Source organism: Natrix helvetica (assembly GCF_964273705.1).
Source record: "Natrix helvetica genome assembly, chromosome: 1".
Lineage (NCBI taxonomy): Eukaryota > Metazoa > Chordata > Lepidosauria > Squamata > Natricidae > Natrix > Natrix helvetica.
This window is the reverse complement of record NC_138548.1, coordinates 172131231-172143372: the sequence shown is the minus strand read 5'-3', so window position 1 is coordinate 172143372 and position 12142 is coordinate 172131231.

Genomic DNA, 12142 nt, shown 5'->3' with positions numbered 1-12142 from the left:
GTACAATTTACTAAGATTTTATTAGGTAATTACTTGGGACAAAATAAATTTAAAAAAGCTTCTGAGAAAGGGAATGATAATGAGTTTACAACTTTCTCCTGATGATTCACAACTGTTCTTTCAGTTCATTAATATCAAGTATATTTATGAGCGAGCTAGGCAGCGTTCGAACAGCCAATCTCGGCAACTGTTAATTGTTTCGGTGCTTTGACAGCCATTATTTCTCTTATTCAAATGCTTTAAAATGATTTTTTTCTATGAGGCCTTTAAATTAGAGGCAAGGAACCCCCAGCTTTCAAAAATAAGATTAAACAACCACTCCCATATGTCCAAATCATCATAGTCAGTGAGAGAAATTGGTGGAATTGGAGTTTCTTTGAGGTATAATATGCTTAGATACACTATTGTTGTACATAGTAAATATATAAGCAACTTGTAAAGAGACCACCATCAAGTCTCCCAATAGCCAGGGATAATGTAGCAATGGATTTGCTATCAACATATGTTTTCCTCTCTTTAACCAGGATGTAGGAACAACCCTAAAAGATGGAAACTGCCTTCCCTTTTCTGGTACTAAAGAAACCCAATTAAATCTTAATATCTGTCTCTGGTAATCAATCTGGGTATAAATCTTGGCCTTCTAAAGCCTGTTTCCAGAGTATAACCTTTTAAGACACAAATGGGCATAAAAATATTGCTTAATCAATAGAGAGTTTATTAAATGTATACCACCAACAAGACAGACATGGAGGGGAGGCTAGGCTTCTGAGGTAATGTGAACAAAAGTGTAATAAATAGTCTTATCTATGAGGGGAATTCAGAGGCAGAAAAGTACAGTATGCATTGTCTTGAGGAAAGACAAATCCAAATTGAATGCTAACACTTTATTTCCTTCTTCGAGCCTAGAAAATTTCAGACCAGTTTCGATGTTGGGGTTTCATTGCTAGTTTCCTAGTCAGCTGCTTCTCACTGGGAAAATTCAAAAGCAGAAGGCTTTCTTCCTTGTTTCGGAAGGGAATTCTTGCTCAAGGATCTGAGTAATAGGTTGTAAAATCTACCTTACTAAAGGGAGAAGGGATTGGTCTACAGATTGATAGTGAGTGCATTCTGATGTAATATGAATCTGCACTTGACTGCATTGCTAGGTAAGTCCATTAGACTGCTCTATTAGGATACATTGCACAGAACAAATGAACACCATGTTTTAGTGGCCATATCAATGTCTTAAAAGAAATAAAAGCCTTCTGCTAAAATATTTAAAATGGGCGAACACAGATATAATTCTTAGTTCTACAATTCAAAGAGCCTGTTTGAAGAGAAAGGTCTTAACCCCATTCATGAAAGTGGAAACTGGGAATTAAACATTGCTTCTGAAATCATGTATTTCAAAGCTTGCAAGTTATCCAAGGGAAAATAGGCCTCTCTTGACCATTCTAAAATATGCATTGGTGGTTTTTTGCAGCAGCTCCATAACTTCTGTTGTTCCATTGAAGGTGTATTCTATCATGCTGTTGAGAAAATATTCCAAAGTAGAGAAACTGGGAAATGTAATTTTCTCACATCACTGGTAGCCTGACCAAAAATACCATGTGCATCCCTAAAAATATTTACATGTCAGGGATGCAGATACATAGGTTACAATAGCATCTCAGAATAGAATAAAAAGAGTGCTGCCAAGAAAGGAAAGAAAAAGGAGGAAGAAACCAAAAGAGAAAGAGATTGTCCTAATGTTCTTGTTTGATTCTATTGTTGCTTGTTAAGTAGGAAGGTTAATGGAAGAAAATGCTTCTTGGATTCTAGTCCCAAAGGTGCTTTTTCAAGAGGCAACTGGACTTTCTGTTGTTGTTGTTGTTGTTGTTGTTGTTGTTGTTTGAAGATGTTTAGCTTCTTATCCAAGAAACTTCTTCAGCTTTGATGTTTTCAAAGAAAAACCAGAAAGTCCAGTTGCCTCCTTAAAAAGCACCTTTGGGACAACCATGACCTGGATGACTGAGAATCTCCAGGGACATTCTTAGATTCTAGTCAGAGGAGGATGTAGAATGCCAACAGCCCACTGGTATCACATATTACTAAACCATCAAACTATCTGTTTTAATCCAACAAATGATTAGCAATATGAATGAACGTACTTGTGCTGAATTCTTTCTAGCTGGCAACTCTATGACTCTACATTTTAGATGGTGGAAAAAATGGCTATTTAGCATGAGAGTTCCAACCTAGAAAAACTTGGTCATGTATATTCAGTATACACCAATTTAGTATGGCACAGTTATGCAACATTTGCAATGGGATGCCATTGGCTGAATTCTTACATAGCTACGGGCAGTGAAGAAGTTGTATACATATGGAGAATCAAGCTGAAGTTTACATTTAGAGTGGTTTAAATTTTGCTGATTTCATAAAGAGCACTTTTGTGGTTTGTATGGCATGGAAAGTGCACATTGCAATAATAAAAGCACGGGGAGAGGAATAGAGACATAACTGCATTGCAGCACTTTAAAAAAGCATGCTACGCACCATATCAGAAAAATGTTACTTTACCAGAGGGAAGGTGCAAAACCTTATTTGGGTGTCAAATCATATTGTCCAGACTGCTGTGCTCTGGACTACCTTTGATATTGCAGCTTGACATCCTGAAGGCATCTATGATTACCTCCTTTAAAGGTATGGATGTTTGATTTTGCAATTTATTGATTTGATTCTCAATATTGTATTACACAGCTGGACATTTTGACAAGAAAATAGAGGATGGTAACTCTCCTATATAGCAGTTACCACCTTGTTGAGTGACAGATCAAATGAGAGAAAAATAAAGTCTCAGAAGGTCAGCTAAATGTGCTAAAATGTATACCTCCTTCCATAACTCCAAATTCTGTTCTGCAGTGAACTTCAACAGCAATGATATGCACAGAAAACTAATTTTATTAAACATTTTAATTAAAATAGTAAAAGATAATACAAACTAAAAAAAATAGAGATAATAAAAGGTGCAAGGAAACAAAAAAGAAACCTAAAATAGAGGGGGGTGAACCCTAAGAAAATGACATCTAACCAAAGGTGGTATTCAGCAGGTTCTGACCAGTTCTGGAGAACCAGTAGCGGAAATTTTGAGTAGTTTGGAGAACTGGTAAGTACCACCTCTGACTGGCCCTGCCTCCATCTATTCTCTGTCTCCTGAGTCTCAGCTGATTGGGAGGAAATGGAAATTTTGGAGTAACCTTGCCCTGGAGTGGGGAGGGAATGGAGATTTTACAGTATTGTTCCCTTGCCACACCCATCAAGCTATGCCCACCAAGCCAAGCCATGCCCACCAAGCCACTCCACACACCCAGTAAAAAAAAATTGAATCCCACCACTGCATCTAAGCACTTATTTATACTTGTCCTCATGACAAGTATATACATTTTTACAGTCTTTTCATCTCCCTGTCATATCTCCTCCTACCTATAGGCAAATCCAATCAGTAATGTGTTCTCCAATCCAGATATTAAAGTTCAAATAGAGCCCTAAAATAATAACATTAATTATCAAATATTAAACTTCTGATTCCATATTTTACCTCTTAACTGTAAGCAAATCCACAATTAGAAGGCTCGTTCTAGTGTGAACAAAAGACTGAAATTTAACATGACAAGAGGGGCAATTTCTCCTTTAAAGAGAACAAGCTCACAAAGATCCCCTTAGTTTAAATAAAAGGACAATTAGATTCAAAGCCAATTTAGATGCAGTCAGATTAGGACACATAAAGTCATAATAGAGGAAGAAAAGCTGAAACACCATGTAAAACATAAGCAAACCCAATACATTTTTGGAGTCAGATATCAGCAAATCCAAAAAGAATAAACCATGTCCCATTTTAACCCCGGTCAAATAAACCAACTATATATTCTTTCTTTTTTGCATAAACCATTCTTCCTCTTTAATCCCTTCAGATAATTATTGATGTTTGTCACAAACTTCTTGGAAAGTTTAAAAAGCTTGTTTTCTAAATCCAGTGAAAAGAAATGATTCAAATTGCTCTCTGAGATTGGCACTTTTATTTTCTTTGTAATTTTTTAAGGCCTCATATAATTTTTTTTTAATGTTTCATGACAATTTCTTGTTCATGTTATTCTCAGATAAATTATTTTTCAAATCTTTTTTCTGTAAGAGCTTCTTCTGGAACAGACTGTTCCTAAGTACACACAACACAGCTGACATTATTGATTCAAAGCCCCAGTACAATTTGTCAAAAATGTCTCTGAATGCCATTATACATTGTTTACCTTTATTATATCACCAGTATTGAAAATGATTTTTCTTTTCCTATAAAATGTGTTTATTTTAAAACTCTTAATATTCAAAATCAAATATTCCAATGTTTTCCGAGTTCTTAGTCCATTTAAATTTATTTAGCCAAAATCTTGCCTTGCTTTTTGCTGTTTATTTTAATTTTTTAACCTTAGAAAAATACATTTTCTCATATTAAGATTAAAGGCATTCACTTGGCATTTCCAGCCTGGTCATTGTGAAAGTATCTAATTTCTCTAAAGCAATTACTACACAATTTCTGAAAGGGATTAGCAGAGGAAGAGCAAACTGAGTGTCCTTTTGGAGGCTCTGACAGAGTCCTTGCAGTCCCTCATGGGAAACAACTGTATGGAGCACAGCTTGGGCAATCTCTCATCCTTTCTTTGTCCAGAGCAGGTCAAATAAGCCTATCCCAGTGGTGGGTTTATACTGGTTCGGACTGGTTTGGCTGAACCAGTAGTGGTTTGGCGGCCTGGATCACTGCAACTGGCAGTGACCCAGGCCTACCACGCCCCTGAAGTGATTCTTTGGTGGTGCCATAGGCGCCACCATCTTGTTTTTCAGTTCTGCGCATGCATAGATTTTTTTTAATTGTACTGTGCATGCATGCACAACGTGCATGAAGTGCACACGTGCAGCATACACACAAGCAAACCAGCAGTAGTGCCTGCTAGAACCCATCCCCGGCCTATCCACTTGTTGGCTCCCTGCTCTTAGCTGTAATCAGTCCATCATTCTTCCTTAGAAGTTCCTCAGCAGTTGCTTATATTATAATGGAATTCGTTTTCATCTGCCCTACATTGCAATGACTATTGTCTAGTTTTTGATAGCCATTTGTTATGTATTTAACTGAATATACTGTTACTTATTTTTAATTTTTAATTGCTGCTTTGAAACCTATGGAATGAAAGAAGTTATAAATCAGCTTTGTTAGACTTAAATAACTTTGATTTTATTGAGAATTAGGTTAGTGCTGAAAAATAGAATAAGAAATAGAAGCTCTTAGCTTTTTCCACTGCCATAACAGTTACATAAAGAATGCTTAATAAATACTTGGGTTTGAAGAGACTATGTGATTAAGTTCAGGCCCCAATCATATCTCAGGCACTGGTGGGATTCAATTTTTTTTTTTACTTTTTCCCAAACTGGCTGAATCCCACCACTGAATAGTTTGTGGGATTAGTCAGCTTCTATCTATCTATCTATCTATCTATCTATCTATCTATCTATCTATCTATCTATCTATCTATCTATCTATCTATCTATCTATCTATCTATCATCTATCTATATCTATCTATCTATCTATCTATCTATCTATCTATCTATCTATCTATCTATCTATCTATCTCCCTCTTTCTCTCTCACACACACACACATAGACACACACATCTTACACAAATATCATTGAATTATCTCTTTATAATTGATAAGGAAAATGGACTTTACTAAGGGTCCAATAATGCTTACAATAAATAAAGTAATCCATTAAAAGACTTTCTCTCTCCAAAATATTAAGATATCCTAAAGCATAACAGAGGTCACCTTATAACTTTAACATTTTCAATTCTTAATTATTTCCTTGTTTCAGTTTAAGCCAGAAGATTACAACTGTTCCAAACACAATCCATATGTTTGTAATTGGTCTACAGTAGTATCCACTTTGATCTATAGCTGTAGCAAGTTGTAGCAAGCCAAGGTAAGATAATTTCCACAGGGAAATTGCCTTTCTGGAGGTTGGGAGAGTTTAACCAAGGGGACTTTTGGAGTGATTGTCAGCTGTCTTCACTTCATCATAACTTAATTGGAAACTTAACTTGTGAATATCCCCCTAACTAATATACAACTGTTTATATTTCTTTAGATTTAGCATACTTTTTATTGCATCTGATGAAACAGGTTTAAGTTAATAAATCTTTGATGGGATACTATATTTGTAAGACCCATGAATGTATATCTTTGTCTAGTATTCACAGTGTGTGTTCACGTACACATATACATCAATACATAGAAATCTTAGATGCTATTTGTTGTGAACAGAGAGATGTTCGCTTTTTATAAAAGTATAAAACATGCTTTTATTTATAGCTGATAAAACGCAGCACAAATTTCTTTATGGTACTCATTCTTTTCTTGCTTTACTCCCTCCATCTTTTATTTCTTTCCCTAATGTTTTATTTTTTCCTTGTTCCATTAAAATCAAATATCAAAATCATGTGTGTGTGTGTGTGTGTGTGTGTGTGTGTGTGTGTGTGCATTTATATATATATATATATAAATGGAAGATTTTAGGGTGTTCTTGAGCATCACACTAAATAGTTGTAATTCACTAGCCATATGATATTCTGACATACCGAATTATTTCTTTGTATCTAGACTATCACTAGAAAATAGTACAGAGGTGCAAACACTTTACTCTGTCTGGCCATTCATAATTGTGTAGCCCTGGCATAGGAGCTTTATGGAAAGAAATATAAAGTTATATATTCTTATTAATAGATCTTTAAAAGTATACTTTATAAAGGAAAATCACTAAAGAAGTATTTAAGTTTTCCTTAGCTTTTATTTTAATTGAAAAGAAAATGTATAAGGAAGCCAAACAAAATCTACAGCAATTTGCCACAGGTATTAATGGATACTAGCTTAGGATATCTTAGCCCTTTGTCTTAGAAGTGAAAAGTAAATTTCCCTACATTTTGTCAAGTCTAAACCCAAGGTCTTGAAACAGAATGAAGGTTATCATAGAATGTTTTCCTGTTTAAATTCTGTTTCATGAAAAATGTTAAACCAAAAAAGATGTTTTGCCTGTAAGCTAACATGAAAAACTCCTTGTGAGAAAACTGAAGTCCAGAATTTATGTTTTCTTACAAAGAAATTGCTCTAGCAAGGAATTCTAGGTGCATACATAACATTAGTTCATGATTTCCTCATGAACTATCCTCATCAGTAGAGGAAATAGCAGCAAATTACAAATGCAAATTTGTTGAACCCTCACTCCCACTACCAAAGTAACAACCCAACCTCCCACAAGAAGAGCTGTGTAAGAATATAACTCAGATGTACACAAACAGACTGCAGCTACTCAGAACACTGGGAAAAGGAAACAGACTGCCTATAAAACATCTTCCAACAAAATGGATACCCACATAACTTTATCAAAAAGGCCTGACCATTCAACCTACCACAGCACAACAACACAAGCTATGAAAAGGATAACATTAACATGTATCAAAAACCTCTCAGAAACAACTAACAACTATTACAACCACATGGCATCACTGTAGCACACAAACCAACTAAAACCCTCCAAAGAATTGTAAGTAAACCAAAACACTTAGTAGGCCAAGAAGAAGAAAAAAACAGAAGCTATTTACAATATACAGCATAAGAACTGTAACATCCACCGTGTAGGACAAACAGAGAGAAGACTAGCACAGCCTACACAGGAATATCAACTAGCAGTCAGAAGACATGATGAAAACTCTGTACTATCATAACATATGGAGAGACTTATCCATAGTTTCAACTGGAAAATTGTGAACATCATAGATCAAGCTAAATCTAAAAATGTTAGAAAATTTCTATAAGCTTGGGACTCAAGACAAATCAGACATCAATAGGCAAATAGAGATAAACATACCATTCAAAAGAAACAATCAACAAGCTGAAAAACAAAAAAGACCAGAACACTTCCTTACCAGCAATCCACACCCTGATTTATTTTATTTATTTATTTATTTATTATTCATATTTATAGACCGCCCCCTCTCCCGAAAGGGACTCGGGGCGGTGTACAGTCACTAAAATACGTTATAAAATACATGCAAAACAGTTAAATAATTAAATAAGTAGGTAGGTGGAGGAGGTTGCAGACTGTACATGGAATAATAAATATTAAATATAATATATAGTATAATAAAAACTTTTAAAACCCCAAACCCAATTAAAATGAATAAATCCCCGGGAGGTAAAACTAAGAAAGTGCCAGGCCAGCTGATTGAAATAGGTGAGTCTTTAACTTTTGCCGGAAGGAACGGAGGTCGGTGGTAGTTCGAATGTCAGGGGGGAGGTCATTCCAGAGGGTTGGGCCCATCACAGAGAAGGATCTACTCCTAGGTGTCGCCCGTTGGCATTGACCAGCAGACGGCACCAGGAGGAGCCCCTCTCTGTGTGAGCGGATAGGCCGCAGGGACGTGTGTGGTAGGATGCGATCCTGCAGGTAACTAGGCCCACTGCCATGGAGCGCTTTAAAGATGGTGATCAATACCTTGAAACGCACCCGAAAGGCCACAGGTAGCCAGTGCAGCTCGCGCAGGAGAGGTGTTACGTGGGAGTAACGTGTACTTCCCATAATAACCCGCGCGGCTGCGTTCTGAACTAGCTGCAGTCTCCGGATGCGTCCCAAGGGAAGCCCCATGTAGAGAGCATTGCAGTAGTCCAGGCGAGACGTCACCAGCGCATGAGTGACCGTGCGCAGGGCACTCCGGTCCAGTAGGGGGCGCAATTGGCGCACCAGGCGAACCTGGTGGAACGCCCCCCTCGCCACGGCTGCCACATGGTCCTCCATTGACAGCCGGGCATCAAGGAGGACGCCCAAATTGCGCGCCCGCTCCACAGGGGACAATTGTTCGCCCCCTATGGCCAGCGATGGAGTCAGCTGGCTGAACCGAGGCGCCGGTAACCACAGCCACTCGGTCTTGGAGGGGTTGAGTTTAAGTCTGTTGTCCCCCATCCAGACCCCGACGGCTTCCAAACACCGGGACATCACTTCGACAGCCTCGTTGGGGTGGTTTGGGGTTGAAATATACAGCTGAGTATCATCAGCGTAGAGATGGTACTCAACCCCAAAACCACGGATGATCTCACCCAGCGGCTTCACATATGCGTTGAACAGGAGAGGCGAGAGGACCGACCCCTGTGGCACCCCACAAGTGAGTGGCCTCAGGGACGATCTCTGCCCCCCTGTCAACACACATTGCTTCCGGTCGGAGAGGTAGGAGCCGAACCACCGCAAAACGGTGCCTCCGACTCCCATCCCCTCCAACCGGCGCAATAGGATACCATGGTCGATGGTATCAAAAGCCGCCGAGAGGTCTAATAGGACCAGGATAGAGGAGCAACCCCTATCTCTGGCCCTCCAGAGATCATCAACCAACGCGACCAAGGCTGTCTCAGTGCTGTGCCCGGGTCGGAAGCCGGACTGGCGTGGGTCTAGATAGTCGGATTCGTCTAGGTGTCGCGGGAGCTGCTGCGCCACCACATTCTCGACAACCTTCGCCAGAAAGGGAAGGTTGGAGACTGGACGATAGTTAGCTAGCTCCGTTGGGTCGAGCGCAGGCCTCTTGAGCAAGGGTCTCACCACCGCCTCTTTCAAGGCGGTTGGTAAGTATCCCTCGCTCAGTGAGGCGCTCACCAGGCCCAGGAGCCAGCCTCGTGTCACCTCCCAGGCTGCCAGTACCAGCCAGGAGGGGCACGGGTCCGTTAAACAAGTGGTGGGTCGCAGCCGTCCACGCAGCCTGTCCAAATCCTCGGGGGCAACAGAGTCAAACTCCTCCCAGAATGGTCTCTCAAGACTCGCTGTTGGCGGCTCGTCTGGTCCACTGACGGAGGTCCACCCGCTCCGGATCTGATCGATTTTGTCCTGAAGATATTCCCCAAACTCCTCTGCTCTACCCTGTAAGGGTGTCTCCCGCGCCCCCTGCGATAAGAGGGAGCGAGTCACCCTAAACAGGGCGGCAGGGCGGTTATCCGCGGACGCAATAAGAGCAGCACAATGTCTACGTTTGGCCGCTCTTATTGCCACAAGGTAAGTCCGCAAATAGGCTCTTACCTGTGTTCGGTCAGATTCGGAGCGCGAGGATCTCCACCTGCTCTCTAGACGTCTCCTGTGGCGCTTCATCACCCTGAGCTCCTCAGTGAACCAAGGAGCCCGGGTGGGTCGATGCCGCAGGAGAGGTCGCAACGGCGCAACCCGGTCCAAGGCCCCAGTCGTCGCCCTATTCCAGGCAGTCACTAGGTCCTCGGAACGGGAGCGGGACAAGGCTACAGGTATTGGCCCAAGCTCCGTCAGGAATCTATCAGATTCCATCAGGTGCCTGGGGCGGTACCAGTTTATAGAGTCTGGTTCCGCCTCCTCGCGGTGGGGGATAGCGCCAGGGAAGTCCAGCCGGAGGGATGAGTGGTCTGACCATGACAGGGGCGTGATAACTAAATCCCCTATTCCCAGATCACTCGTCCACTGTTCAGATACAAAAATGAGGTCCAGTGTGTGGCCCCCTTCGTGAGTGCCCCCTTCGTGAGTGGGGCCCTGAACTAATTGGGTCAGGTCCATGGCCGTCATGGAAGCCATGAACTCCCGAGCCACCTCGGAAGCCGCTCCCGTTGACGGCAAGTTGAAGTCCCCCATGACCAGAAGTCTGGGAGTCTCAACTGCCGTCGCTGAGATTAGCTCGAGGAGCTCGGGCAGGGCTGCTGATGCATAGCGAGGAGCCAAGTATACAATCAGCAAGCCCCACTGCCTCCCTGGGCCCCAACTCACACCAAGGGACTCACACCCGGGTATCTGAGGAACAGTGAACTCCCTCGGCTCTAAACATTCCCGCATAACCACCGCCACCCCACCACCCTTACCCAGGGCCCGAGGCTGATGGAATGCTCGAAAACCCGGTGGGCACATTTCCACGAGGGGTAAACCACCCTCGTGGCCCAACCAGGTCTCCGTTAACCCTGCAAGGTCTAGCTCCCCCTCTGAGATCAACTCATTAATGAGGGGGGCCTTGTTGATGACAGACCTTGCGTTGCAAAGCATCAGCCGCAGGCCCTGGCTCTGTAGCACCTGTCCACCTAGGCTGCAGGGGTTGGTACAAGCGACCGGGCGTAACCAGCAGCCACGGTCTCCCAACCGACCTTGGGATCTTATCCTGTCCTCGCATCCCCTCCTCCCCGCGACCGTTGTAATAGGACAACCCTCTGCTATCGTGACCTTTATATTCCCCCCCTCCACCGCATCCCCGTCCTTCCTAGACTCACCCGTCTGTCCGGCTCTGGCCGTCCTCCCGGTCTGATTAACCCTCCCCCCCACCCTGGGACCCCCTAAAAACAGTATAAAACATTTTACTAAAAAGCCCCTCAGCTTCCTCTTCTTCCACCTCTCGGGGTTCACGAACCCGTCATCAAGGCTGGCCCTTGAGAGAGCCAAGGGCCATACCTGCGAGAGAGGGGCCTCCCGCAGGCGAAACAGGTCTGTCCTCGAGTAGATTGGTATGTTGTTGACCATCCCGATAAGGTAGGGGTGCAGATGATATAAAGTTAATAGTTGAAAACCAGTGGGCTAGAGTCTCAATGGAGGGCAGAAGATTTTTTTTTCAATGTCCAGGTGGTACTCCGAACTTGGAGAGAAAAGGGGGGGGAGAGCAGGCCATGATTAGATGTCCCAGATGGTAGGGGGAAAGGCGAAGATGGTAAATGGTAAATGGTGGTAGAGGATAGATGATAGTTCCATTCATCTGTTCCATGGTGGATGTGGCCCCCCCGATGGAAGGGGGGGGGATTCTTGGCCCAGCTGCTTGGCTCTCAATGTTAGTCTGCTCGAGCCAGCAGGGGCCCGGGGGGGGGGGAGAGGGAGTAGCCAGAGACAAACAACCAGGAATAACAAGATGACAAAATATCCCAGGGGGTTCTCTGGCTGCAACTTCCTCCATTCAGCCATCGTCGCAGCCATCTCCCCTTGTCTCTTCCAGCAGTCTCCGTCCACCTCCCAGTCCTTCTCACCTATCAGATGTTTCCTATTTCTCTCCCTTAAGTTCTTCGATGTTTCAAGGATCTCTCCGGTGCCTCCAATACTTCCCATGCCTC